Below are 12,060 nucleotides of genomic sequence, written 5' to 3' on the forward strand. Positions count from 1 at the left end.
CTTGGGCGACTGCCTTTATGAGGATTTCCCGACCAACCATTGTCAACAACTTTCCTTTCCAACCCACCACTTTTCGACCCACCTGATCCAGGATACGTTGGCAGGCTTTCTTCCCTCCCCACCAAAGGGGGCAGCCCCAAGCATGGCTCATGCTGGTGGATGATCTGGGCCCCAAACATGTCTCTCACTCATGTTGGTGGATGATCTGGCCCCGAATTCACACACATCATCATCAAGGAGATCCACCTTTCTCGAAAATTTAATCTGCGCATCATCGCCTCCAAATATGCCCATTCTACCAGATCATATGCCTTACTCATGTCCAACTTTAATTGCCATCAGCCCCTGTTTTCCTTTCCTTCTCTGATTTATACAGTGCATGACTACGAATGCCACCAAGATGTTGTCCGTGATTTGTCTCCCTGGTACAAATGCGCTTTAGGCGTCGCTAATGACTGCTAGAAGGACTTTCTTCAACCTATTAGCCAATACTTTTGATACCATTTTATATATAACATTACACAAGCAAATTGGATGAAAGTCCGTAATATTTTGAGGACAATTAACTTTGGGGATCAGGCATTTATATGTGTCATTAAAACCATTTGGCATAACACCTATTTTAAGAATCATGAGTACACAATCCAGTACTTGAGGGCCCACAACATCCCAATATTATTGATAGAATATAGGAGATATACCGACCTGGCCTGGAGACTTTGTTGGATGCATTTGCTTCAGGGCACGCCATACCTCCTCTCCTCTGAATTCCTTTAGGAGTTCGTCATTCATCTTATCTGAAACCCTCCTAACCACTACTCCAAGGATAATTCTGAAATCAGCTGGGTAGCTCGTAATATATATTTCCTTGAAGTAATCCAGGATTATACCTTCCACCTCTTCTCGGTCCTCCCTCCACCTACCCTCAGAGTCACATAAACCTTCAATCTTGTTTTTCCTATGTCTGTTTCTTACCGTTTCATGAAAGAACTTCGTGTTCCGGTCACCACACTTAACCCAGAGTGCCCTAGATCGCTGGTTCCACATCATTTCTTCCCAAAGCATTACTTCGTTTATCTCCTTTTTTAGAGCTTGAATTTCCTCCGCTGGCTTGTGTAGTGAATTCATCGCTTCCAATTGTTGTAAAAGATTCTGTTTCAGCTTCAAAATCTTATTTACATTTCCAAATACTCTACTGTTCCAGGTTTACAGGTGGGCTTGGCAGCACTTTAGTCTATCTTGGACTTGCAACTCCGGGTTATAGTTCAACGGGTCCTAGGCCTCTTCAATCACCTTTCTACAACCCTCCTCCCTAGTCCACCTTGCTTCAAACATGAACCGTTTTCTTCCACCCCTTCTACTTGCCCGCTGCCTTAGAGACAGATTAAGCAAGCAATGGTCTGACGCTGCCATTGCTCTATGATACACTTTTGCCTTCGTAAATATATTCAGCCACTTCTCATTAGCCATTATCCTGTCTAATCTAACCAGAGTGCGTTGCTCCCCAATTCTACCATTACACCAAGAATAGTGTTGCCCCACAAATCCCAAATCAAGAAGCCCACAATCATTCAGGCATTCTCTAAAAGCCTCCATCTGTCTAGCATCCCTATATGACCAACCTAGTTTCTCATCGGACTGAACAATTTCGTTAGAATCCCCAAAAAAAACCCACGGCAAATCACACTGCCTTTTAAGCGATTTAGGTAAACTCCAAGAAGTGAATCTCAGACCTGCATCAGGATGGCCATAAAATCTCGTTGCCCGCCATGGTTGACCTCCCTTTCCCTCACAAACCACCATGCCGATATGCGAATTGGAGTAACTTTTGAAACACACCTCAGCCCCTTCTTTCCATATCATCACCAGCCCTCCAGTTCTACTATCGCTTGGCACCGTGATTCCCTGGGTAAGATTAAGCTTCCTTTGTAGGCCTTTTATCCTATTTTGCTTTGCCTTAGTCTCCGCTAGGAACACCAAGATTGGGTCGGTCTCTTTCACCTCATCTGTGAGTGAATGCATCGCCGAAGCTAACCCAAGACCTCGCTAGTTCCATGCCAAGAGGCTCATTGGGCTCGGCGGTGCTGCTTAGCAACAACCGCCCTATCGCTAACCTTCTCATTTTCTTTCTCAACATCAATGCCTCCATTCTTTTCCACCTTCCTTCGTTTACTCTCCAGCACATTCTGGTCTAACTCGCCTAATGGGATTGTAACCCCTCTTTTCTTCTATATTGGGCTAGCTGCCTTCTCTTTTCCTTTTGCCTGGCTAGCCCGGGCCCTTCTTTTCCAATGACCACTAGTTGGGTCTAGTTTCTCTACAACCCAGCCCATATCTATCTCATAAGTCATAGCCATTGGGCCCTTCCCTTCACTTGTCGTATTTGAGCACACATGGTCCACAACTAGCCTATCATTTGGCGCGGGCTCAAATTTAAATTTTGGGGCCTCCGTATTTTCTGTCTCCATTGCCCCACACTTACTTCCTCCTTTCACGTTGTTAGCTTGCTCTCTGTCCTCACAGTCTTTCACCAAAATGGCTAAGTTTTCTTTTGGGAGTTCTTTGAAGTTGTTGACCAAACCATTTTTCTTTCCACCTTGTTCCTCTCACCAACCTTTGAAGTCATTGTCATGTTCTCTACATTACTTTCCCCAAGGGACTACGCAACATGCATTCTTTTGTCAGGCACCACCGCTACGCTCCTCGACATCTGAGCCTTCGGCCCCCTGTCAGCATCGTTGGGCATCCTTCCTCGCATGTTTGCATATTTAGGTTCCCATCTTGTTCTTTTCACCGGTTCCCCTTTCAGCCATGCCCTGTATTGGAGGTCCCTTATTTCGCTGTTTCTATCTTCTCCTTTGCTCTATGGGCAATCTTTCAGATCATGCTCTAGTAGTCCACATCTATAACAAAAGTTAGGGAAGCGCTCATATTTGAAGAGCACCCATCAATCCACCCCTTCCTTTACATTTTTCTACCCCGTATTAACTTTCTTGCAACGTTCATTTTGACCTGAACTCGGAGACATTTCCCCCACTGTACCCCCGTGTCTGCCACATCCACCTCCATAACCTCCCCGAGGCTAGCACCAATGGTCATCCCTGTTTCCCTTGTCTTGTGTTTGAGGGGTAGGTTGTATATTTGAACCCAAAAAGGAGACCACCTGAATACAATGTCCTTTAGGCCTTGATCCCCTTCGAAATCTTGTAGCAGCACCAGTTGTTTCTCATAATGCCAAGGGCTTATCTCCATTACTCTCCTCTTATCTCTTTCGTCAAACTCCACTGGGAGCATCTCCTTTTCTATTACCGAGATCTGAATACTCTTATTTGGCTTCCATAACATCCTAATATTTTTCCTTAGGGCATCAAGCATAATACCTCTGCGAGAGAGCACCTTCATAACTAAACAGTTCTTGCCTCTTTCTTTAGCTGCTCTCGTGCATTCTCTTCCTAGGTTGACACTTACTTCCTCCTCTTCTGTGACCTTTAGCTTCTACCAGAGTATTTGCAACGCCTCTGCCATGTTTCAAAAACCATGCCTTGACCTCACCAACCAGAGATGGGGAAAGGTCACTTTACTCCCACAAGCATGAAACTATGGGACTCACATTGCTTCTACGTGCCTATGGCGCGAGAGCACGATTCAGATTTTTTCCAAAAAATAAATTGCAATTTAGGGGTTTCAAATGAAGAAACGCAGCCCAAAATCGGAATGTATGCAAAATACTGAATAAGATAGGTCCTATTGAAAATTTTTCACCTTTGGTCAAAGTCAACAATTAAAGGTTGACATGAGAAGTTAACGTGGCATGATGACATCGGCTAGGACTGATATGGAAGCTCATGTGAGGATGATGTCAGCATATGACATTATGATGATGTCAAAGAAAGTAGTCGGCGCGTGGAGGCGCATGAGAGGCTAGAGAGGCTAGTGGGACATGCGACAAAGATTAACAACCGGACGTCGATGATCTTGCAGTTCAGTGATCCATTGGAGTGGTGTGTGCGGCCAAAGGATGAGTTGAGTGTGAGATCCAAGAGAGACGCGTGGAATCTCCAACAAAGACAGAGGTCGTGCATGGCGGCACATGCAGCAAATATGGGTGATTGGTTTTTCGAGTTTTGGGCGTGCAATGCTAATAGGCACGTCTATGTGGTCTCTTTTGTGAGGCAAGGTTTGAAATTGCCCATATCTGAAAGGGAGAGGCATATCTTGCTTAAGAGGATCAAGGACACAACAACGCTATGGAGGTGATGAGGCAGGGGTGGTGGTTGCTGTGGATCTGTGGGAACAAGCTTGACAGAGAGATTATAGATTAAGGCCAAAAATGAAGTTTGACTCTAATACCATGTTGAATATTAGTACTAATATAACATGTTATATATGCTAAAATAGATGTGGAAGAGGAACAATAAAATAGAGAACACAAGAGCACGAATGTTACGTGGTTCAGCCTGATAACCTACGTTCATGGAGTAAACCTTTAAAAGCTACATCTTTAATATATAAAGTGTAGTACAAATCCAGTATTATAAGGAACCTAACATGGGTATATATTATAGGCTAAACTCTAAACTAACTATACATTAATTATGGCTAATAGATTTCTAGGACAAGTAGGAGACTTGAATTGCACACAAAGTAAAGATTGGGCTAGTGCCTATTACATTGAGCTAATATATCTCTAAAAAAAAGGTAGTTAAATAAATTGAAACCATGTCATGATTATATCTCTAGAGTGTCCTTGTTGTGTTTTTGACAAGTACTCGCTAAGGATATTGATGTTTGCTTGCTTGAGAGAGAGAGAGATATAAAGATGATGTGTTTGTTTTGATCGAAAACGTTCTCCATATTTGGTAATGAGAAAATGTTGGTCAATGTAAAAGCGAGGCCTGGTCAATAGAAAATAGGATTTTTTTTTTAATGGAAAATATTTTCCACTTTTTATTGGTGGAGAACTTAATACACACACATGCTCCAATGGTTTTTTTTGAGAGAGAGAGAGCTAGATCGCAAAACAATACCAATGGAAAAAAAAATTTCAAGCTCATTTTTATGCATGAAAACAACATTGGAGGGTGTAAACACCCCCAGTTGTTATTTTACAATCTAAGATGTCAAAAACTCACTCTATCCAGGTTTCTAAACTTAACAAAATTTGCAACCTTGCTACAATAAGGTTACCTTATTGTTTATAGGTTGTAAAGAAACAAAATAATATTTTAATCTTGTGGTAGTGTGTGAAGATAAAAAGAGAGTAGGAGGAAAGTACTTTTTATTATTTTATTAGTTTGTATGTAAAAGTAAAAACTGAAATGTAGAGTAAGTTGCAAAATGAATTGGTAAAATAAATAAAGTAGTGTTCCAGGAGGAAGTCTGGAGCAAGATAGCCTTTGGCTGAAGTATGGAGACAGAGAGAGCAAGTTGTTGGGGGGGGAGTGGAGTATAAATGCTGACCATGAGTTGACAATACATGCGCGTGGATTCCACTAACTTCATGTTTTTTACAAAAATGACACAGAATTCATTTTTGCTGTATCTAAAAACACTAAAAAATTGTTTTCATTTTTTGTCCTAAAACCCTCATGTTTTTTTTTTTAATCTTGTTTTTGAAAACCAAGAACAAAAAACACCCAAACATGTTTTTAATTAGGTGGTGAGACCTACAGAAAATAAGAAATGAAAGCAGAAAACATGGTGTTTTCACGGAACCAAACACAGCCTAAGATAGCTTGACTTTCTTAAAAAATAAATATATAAATAATAGACAACAGATTTATTTTTTTGGGAGCTAAATGCATAAAATTTTATAAGATAAATAGCAGGAAATTTGACCAAAAAGACCTTACTTTCTAGAATTATAGCATGAATTGTAGTTAAAGCATATTATAAGAACAAGAATAATAAGAGAATACTCAGGTTTTATAATTTAATTATATTTAAATAAAGAACCAAAAGAAATAGTATGAAGATGAAGAATCAAGTTTTAGGGTAGATAGCGGTTCTCATGAAGATGAAACGTGAACTCCAATAATGGCTTTGGCCCTCAGCATTATTCTCTAGCATGAGCCCCTCCCATAAACACTGCTGGTGTAGTAAGGTTGTGCACTCTATTTGTTTCAGCATTAATGTTTACTTGAAAAATTGGTCATTTCTCAAAGAACATTTTTTAAAAAACTATTTCATTTTTCAGTGTTTGGTAACAACCTTAAAAATGGGCTTGTGAATGTTTTCTAGTGTCGGGTAGTGTTGTACGGGTGGGCAGATGAGCAGGAAGAAAAACGTGATGAATTGATTCTGCATTTCATTTTTATTTCTTCCTTCCTTCTTGAGAGCAACTATTCACACAGTGTTTTAGGTTTATTTATTTCTTGTACGTTTATCATATCTTCCTGTTCCTGATCTTAGCCTGTTTTTTACGTATATAATGTTTGAGCATGTGCAGTTAAAAGAGAGAGAGATATATATACCAGTGAAACTACTTTTCGGTTTGCTGCATATTATTGCCAAAGTATCCCAAGCAATTTGGGCCGAAGTAATCTGACTAATCACAAAACACATCCGTGGCTCGCATGAAATCTGGATCACGTGTAAAGCCATGGCATTCTTCCTGGTCCAAGCCTTTAAAGCAGCTTCATCATTCTCTGGTTTAGGACTTTCGTCGGTTGCTTCAACAATTTCTGGTTTAGGGCTTTCATCGGTTGCTTCAACAAATTTTGGTTCAGGACGTTTGTCGGTTCCTTCAACAATGTCCCAAAGATCTTGAGCCATCAAATAGCTTTTCACTTGAACACTCCAAACCAAATAATTGTCTACGTTAAGAACTTCACTAACAGCTGCACTCCTTGAAGCAGATCTTGTTTCCATCTTTAATCTGTCAATATAACTACATGGTGTCAATCAATTTGGCAATCAAATTGGATTGGACGATTTCATATATATAATTCGATCAGGTACTGTTAGAACATGCATGTTCTCTCTCTCTCTCTCTCTCTCTCTCTCTCTCTCTCTCTCTCTCTCTCTCTCTCTCTCTCTCTATATATATATATATATATATATAACATTTTTAGTCTTTTACGCGCAGGTCAGTCAATCTGTTAGAACATGTATTTCTTTCGCATGGAAACAATTTTTTTTTTTTTTAATGTAATCTTTAACTTGTTTTTTCATCTTTCATTTTTAAAAAATAAAATAATAAAGAAAAGAGTAAAAGAGAATAGTTTAATAATACATAAATCCTTAATCTTAGTCTGAAATTTGTTTTTAATACTCTACTAATCTAGTAATGGAACACACACACAATATGCGCACACTTGTCATATATAAAACATGAAAAATTAAGCTTTTTTTTTTTTTTTGTTTTTTGAGAGGGTTTTTGGTGTGGCGGGGGATTGAACCCCAAAACTCTTATATACCATTAGAAACTTTACCAATTGAGCTAACTAGAACTCATAAATTAAGTTACTTTTAAAAATAATTTAAAATCTAAAAATTTTAAATATATAAAATTTTAGGGGAAAGTACAATAAACCTTATAGTTTTATCATTAAGACACATTAAAGCCTATACTTTAAAATGGGACAATTTAAACCGCAGACTTTCATAGATGTACCCAAAAATAACTCAAACAAATTCCACCCAGTGTTATAAATGATATATATATATAGACACACACTGAGAGTTTAATTAAAACGTCTCATTTAAAATTTGTGGTTTAGTGTGTCTTAATGATAAAATTATAGGATTTTTATATACTTTTTCCAAAAATTTAAGAATGAAAGAAACATACTAGATAATAAAAAAATAATACATTTTAAAGAAAATATATAATTAAATTATAGAAAGTGCTCAATATTAATAGTAGATTTGACTTTAGAAATAATTATATTTAATAATTTCAGATTGTAGAGTAATATCTTTAATATTTTCATATAAAATATATAAAAAAATTAAAAAGAAATTGTAGAGTAAATCATTAATTTTTACGTATAAAAAATAATGACTTTAGCATACCATATATAAAATATAAATGAGTTATAATACCTTAAAATTTAAGATTTTGCACCCTAGACTTAGCAAACGGTCAAGTTGAAACTGCATCTGACCCGATAAGGTCAGATCAAAATTGGATATGGGTAAAAATTGATTTGGTCTAAAAAATTGTTGTTCTTATTAGGCAAAAATATACTTTACAACCTATAACTTTGATCAATTATCATTTTATTTAACTAAATTTAAAATTTGTCATTTTAGTTCATTAACTTTGAAAAATTGTAATTCTAGTTTGCTAATTTCAAAATTCCTCTTTTTAGGAAAAAAAAATTGATAAAACAATCTCTAAATTATTTGTTAAGATCAAAGTAAGGGTCATCAATGAGCCGGGTCAGCCCATTTTTACTTTGTCTATTGGCACAATGGGCTAGATATAGTGGGCTATTAACTATTTAACGAGCTGAGTCGGGCTGGGCCGAAAGAGAAAACTCCGGCCCATGATCAATCTTGCCCATAGGCAATGACCATTTTGTCTTTAGCGGACTGGGCTACCAAGTTGGGTTTAATGGGCTATCCATGAGTTTGTGTTAGTATCTTATTTTATTATTTTTTATAATGAAAGAATCAATTTTTTATAAGTGAATAATTAATCTATTTTTTTAAAAGGAAATGATCAACGAATTTAATGCTTAATTAAAAAAAATTACAGTAAAATCTATTTAATTTTTTGTTTTGTTGATGGAAACCTATTTAATTTTTTATTAAGGCTCTAAATGGTTTTTTATGTTTATATTTTAATAAAAAAATGTCAAATGGTTAATTCAAAGCTGCTCGACTACTGGAAAAATATATATTTAGTAAACTAAGTTTAAAACAATCACTTCAAGTATCTTAGTGGCTGGGGGAGTTTTCTTAAGAAATTCCTCTATAATGTCTCAAGATCAATCATTCATACTCCTCCTATATACTTTTGTTATGAAATCTAAGTTATTGAGCTGGGTAACGAATTGGCCCAAGGGGCTAGGCTATAGGGCTAGCCCATCGGTCGCCAATAGGTGTAAAAACTAGCACATGACCTGATCCATTGGGCTAGCGGGCTGCCCATGGGCCTTAATAGCAATGGGCCAGGCTGCCCATTAGCCTGGTGGGCTATCGGACTATCAGATCAGGTCATGGGCCATGAGCTATTTGATGACCCTCAAATCAAAGAATGTGAAACGACAATGTTTTAAAGAAGTTAACAAAAAGCTTTTTAATAACAATAGAAAGAAGGACTAAAGTGACCGCGTTATCAAAGTTAATGGACTAAAATAATATCTTAAACTAGGCATTATGGAGGTGGTTTCAAATTAAATATTATATTTTTCCTAGTTTTGAATTTAGTCCTATGCTTTTAAAAACTTTTCAATTTAAGTCATAAACCTATTTGCAATTAGATTTTACATGCTCTAATTTTGTCCAAAGTATCTTTATAATTTAAAATTAATTACTTCTAGTTTATTGAAAAGTATTTATTGAATAGTAAATTTCTTCTTACCTATTTAAAGTTATTTTAAATCCGTTTAAAACTAATTCAAATTTTCCTTCAGAAACCTTTTTTTAGCAACCAGAAACCTATTATTAATTCAAGTATAATTGTAAATGAAAATTTTACAATGTTTTAAAAAATTGATGGTTCCTTTTCAATACAATATTTTAGTAAATCAATTTCAAACTTATTTTCAAATTTAAAACATTGATCAATGCATTAAAATAACAAAATTTACTTCATGATTTTAAACCTAGGTACATAAATAGCTCAAAAATCTACCTTCTTAATCATCTTTGTCTTCTTTTCTTTCTTTTTTTTTTTTTTAAACTAAAAATTTAGCAATAAAGAATGAATAACTTACATATTATATCCTTAAGTAGTGCTAGGAGTACTATAGATTTTATTACATTGAGCTTACAAACTAATTAATGTGTCAAAAATCATAAAAAAAAAAAAAATTCAAATATTCCTTTATAAGGTGGTTGGTCTACCAATCACGTTCATTGTCATATTTGGTTTGTAAGATTTTATGTAGTAAGACTTGTAGTACCATTAGTATTTTTCTTTGTACTTACAAGTTTCTTCGAGAGTTGATGGACAATAAGAATTAATGCCAATCAATAGTGTGTGTATATATATATATGTATATGTATATATATATATATATATATATATATATATATATATTTCTCTTTTATGCTAATCGGTAGTATATTTTAAACATAGGTATAATAAATTAATAATAGCGTTTATTCTTAAATGTGTTCCTGTGGATATATTCCCCACCCCCCCCCCCCCAAGAAAAAGTTGCATTCCTACATATATAGGATGTTAGCTAGACATCAGTAACATAATTAAAGTGGAAGTAAAACAAAGGATTAGGTTAATCACTATATTTATTTCTCAAAAAAAAAAAAAAAAAAAAAACAAAAAGGTTAATCACTATATTTTATGTCTCAAAAGAAAAAAGGGCAAATACAACTTACTCACATGTGGTTTGGCCGAAATTTAAATTGCCTACTTGTAGTTTGAAATTTGACATTTTACCAACTTAAGGTTAATTTAGTTAGAATTTCGTAACTCACATCTTTAAAAAATATAGTTAAATATTTAATTTTGTTCAACTTTTATGTTTCTTTCCTTTCCTCCAAAAATAGAAAAAACATAAAAATACAAGATCAAATGAGATTAAAAAGAATTTAGCGAAATATTTGCATAATGAGATTTCAAACCACAAGTAGGCGATATAAATTTCGATCAAATCTCAAGTTAGTAAAATGTCAAATTTCAAACCAAAATATAATTTAAATGATCTAATCGAATTTTATGATAAATGTCTTTCCAATTTAAAACCAATTCATGCCCATTCCATAAAAGGAATAATAGAAATCCTCCATCTTTTTAATCAAGAATGATAAAATTGCATACATACAAAATAATATTTTTAAAAACTTTTTTCAATAACAAAAATTCAAAAATGAAATTCGATGGTATCAAACTTGTATGAATGTTTCACGTAGACTGCTAGTAATAATAAGTCGCAGACGAACCTGAACAGCTGAGCTGAGGCGTTCGAAGAGGACTGGATATTGACTGTGGTATATAAATATTATCTGGCCAACCAAAAGATAAAATGGGAGAACTGTTGTTGTCAAAAACCAATGAGAACTTTCAAATCGAGTGCATGTGTTTCCTGAGAAGATTTGGTGTAGCACCAAATCTTCTCACTTCAAGATGTTTATTAGAAAGTCTGTATAGAAAAAACGTGAATTAGTAACAATAGAGAAATAAACTAATAAAGTGATGGTTAAGTATTAATTGCACGCCTTTTTTAAGATTATTTTTTTCCAATATATTTTTAATGACAGAATATTTTGCATAACTAATATTTAACTGTTGTAATTGGCAGATTCTCAAAAAAAAAAAAAAAAAAAAACAGCTGTGATTAGTAAATAATAAAAGTAATTTTAATAATGAGATCATATAGATATGGTGTTATTCTAATCAAATATTGCTATATTGTTGTATAAAAAAAATAATATATATATATATTGCTATATTGACAAGTTATGAAAAAATGGTTAAAAGTACGTTTTGTATCTCTACCATTTATTTTTTTTTAAGCCAGCATCTCTTTTTAGTTGTCTATATAGGGATTTAATCGTTACCAAAAATTTTGATTCTTTCCTTGTCTTAGTTGGCTTGGACCAGTCTTTAAATTTTTTTATTAACTAAAGACTGATCCAAAGAAGATAGAGTGACTCTTCGTTCAGTCTTTAGTTAATAAAAAAATAAAAGTTTAAAGGCTGGTCCACTAAAGTCACTCTTTTATTCTTTGTGTCAGTCTTTATTTAATAAAAAAAATTAAAGACGGGTCCAAGCCTGCTAAGACAAGTAAAGAATCAAGTCTTTAATCTTTAATGTTTCTCAAAAAAAAAAAAAAAAAAAAAAAATCTTTAGTCTTTAATTACTTGAATGGACTTATACTTTGCCAAAAAGTAATATTTTCATGCGTTTTCTATATTGGGGAAGGT

This window comes from Castanea sativa, chromosome 11 (genome assembly GCF_040712315.1).
Source record: "Castanea sativa cultivar Marrone di Chiusa Pesio chromosome 11, ASM4071231v1".
Classification (NCBI taxonomy): domain Eukaryota; kingdom Viridiplantae; phylum Streptophyta; class Magnoliopsida; order Fagales; family Fagaceae; genus Castanea; species Castanea sativa.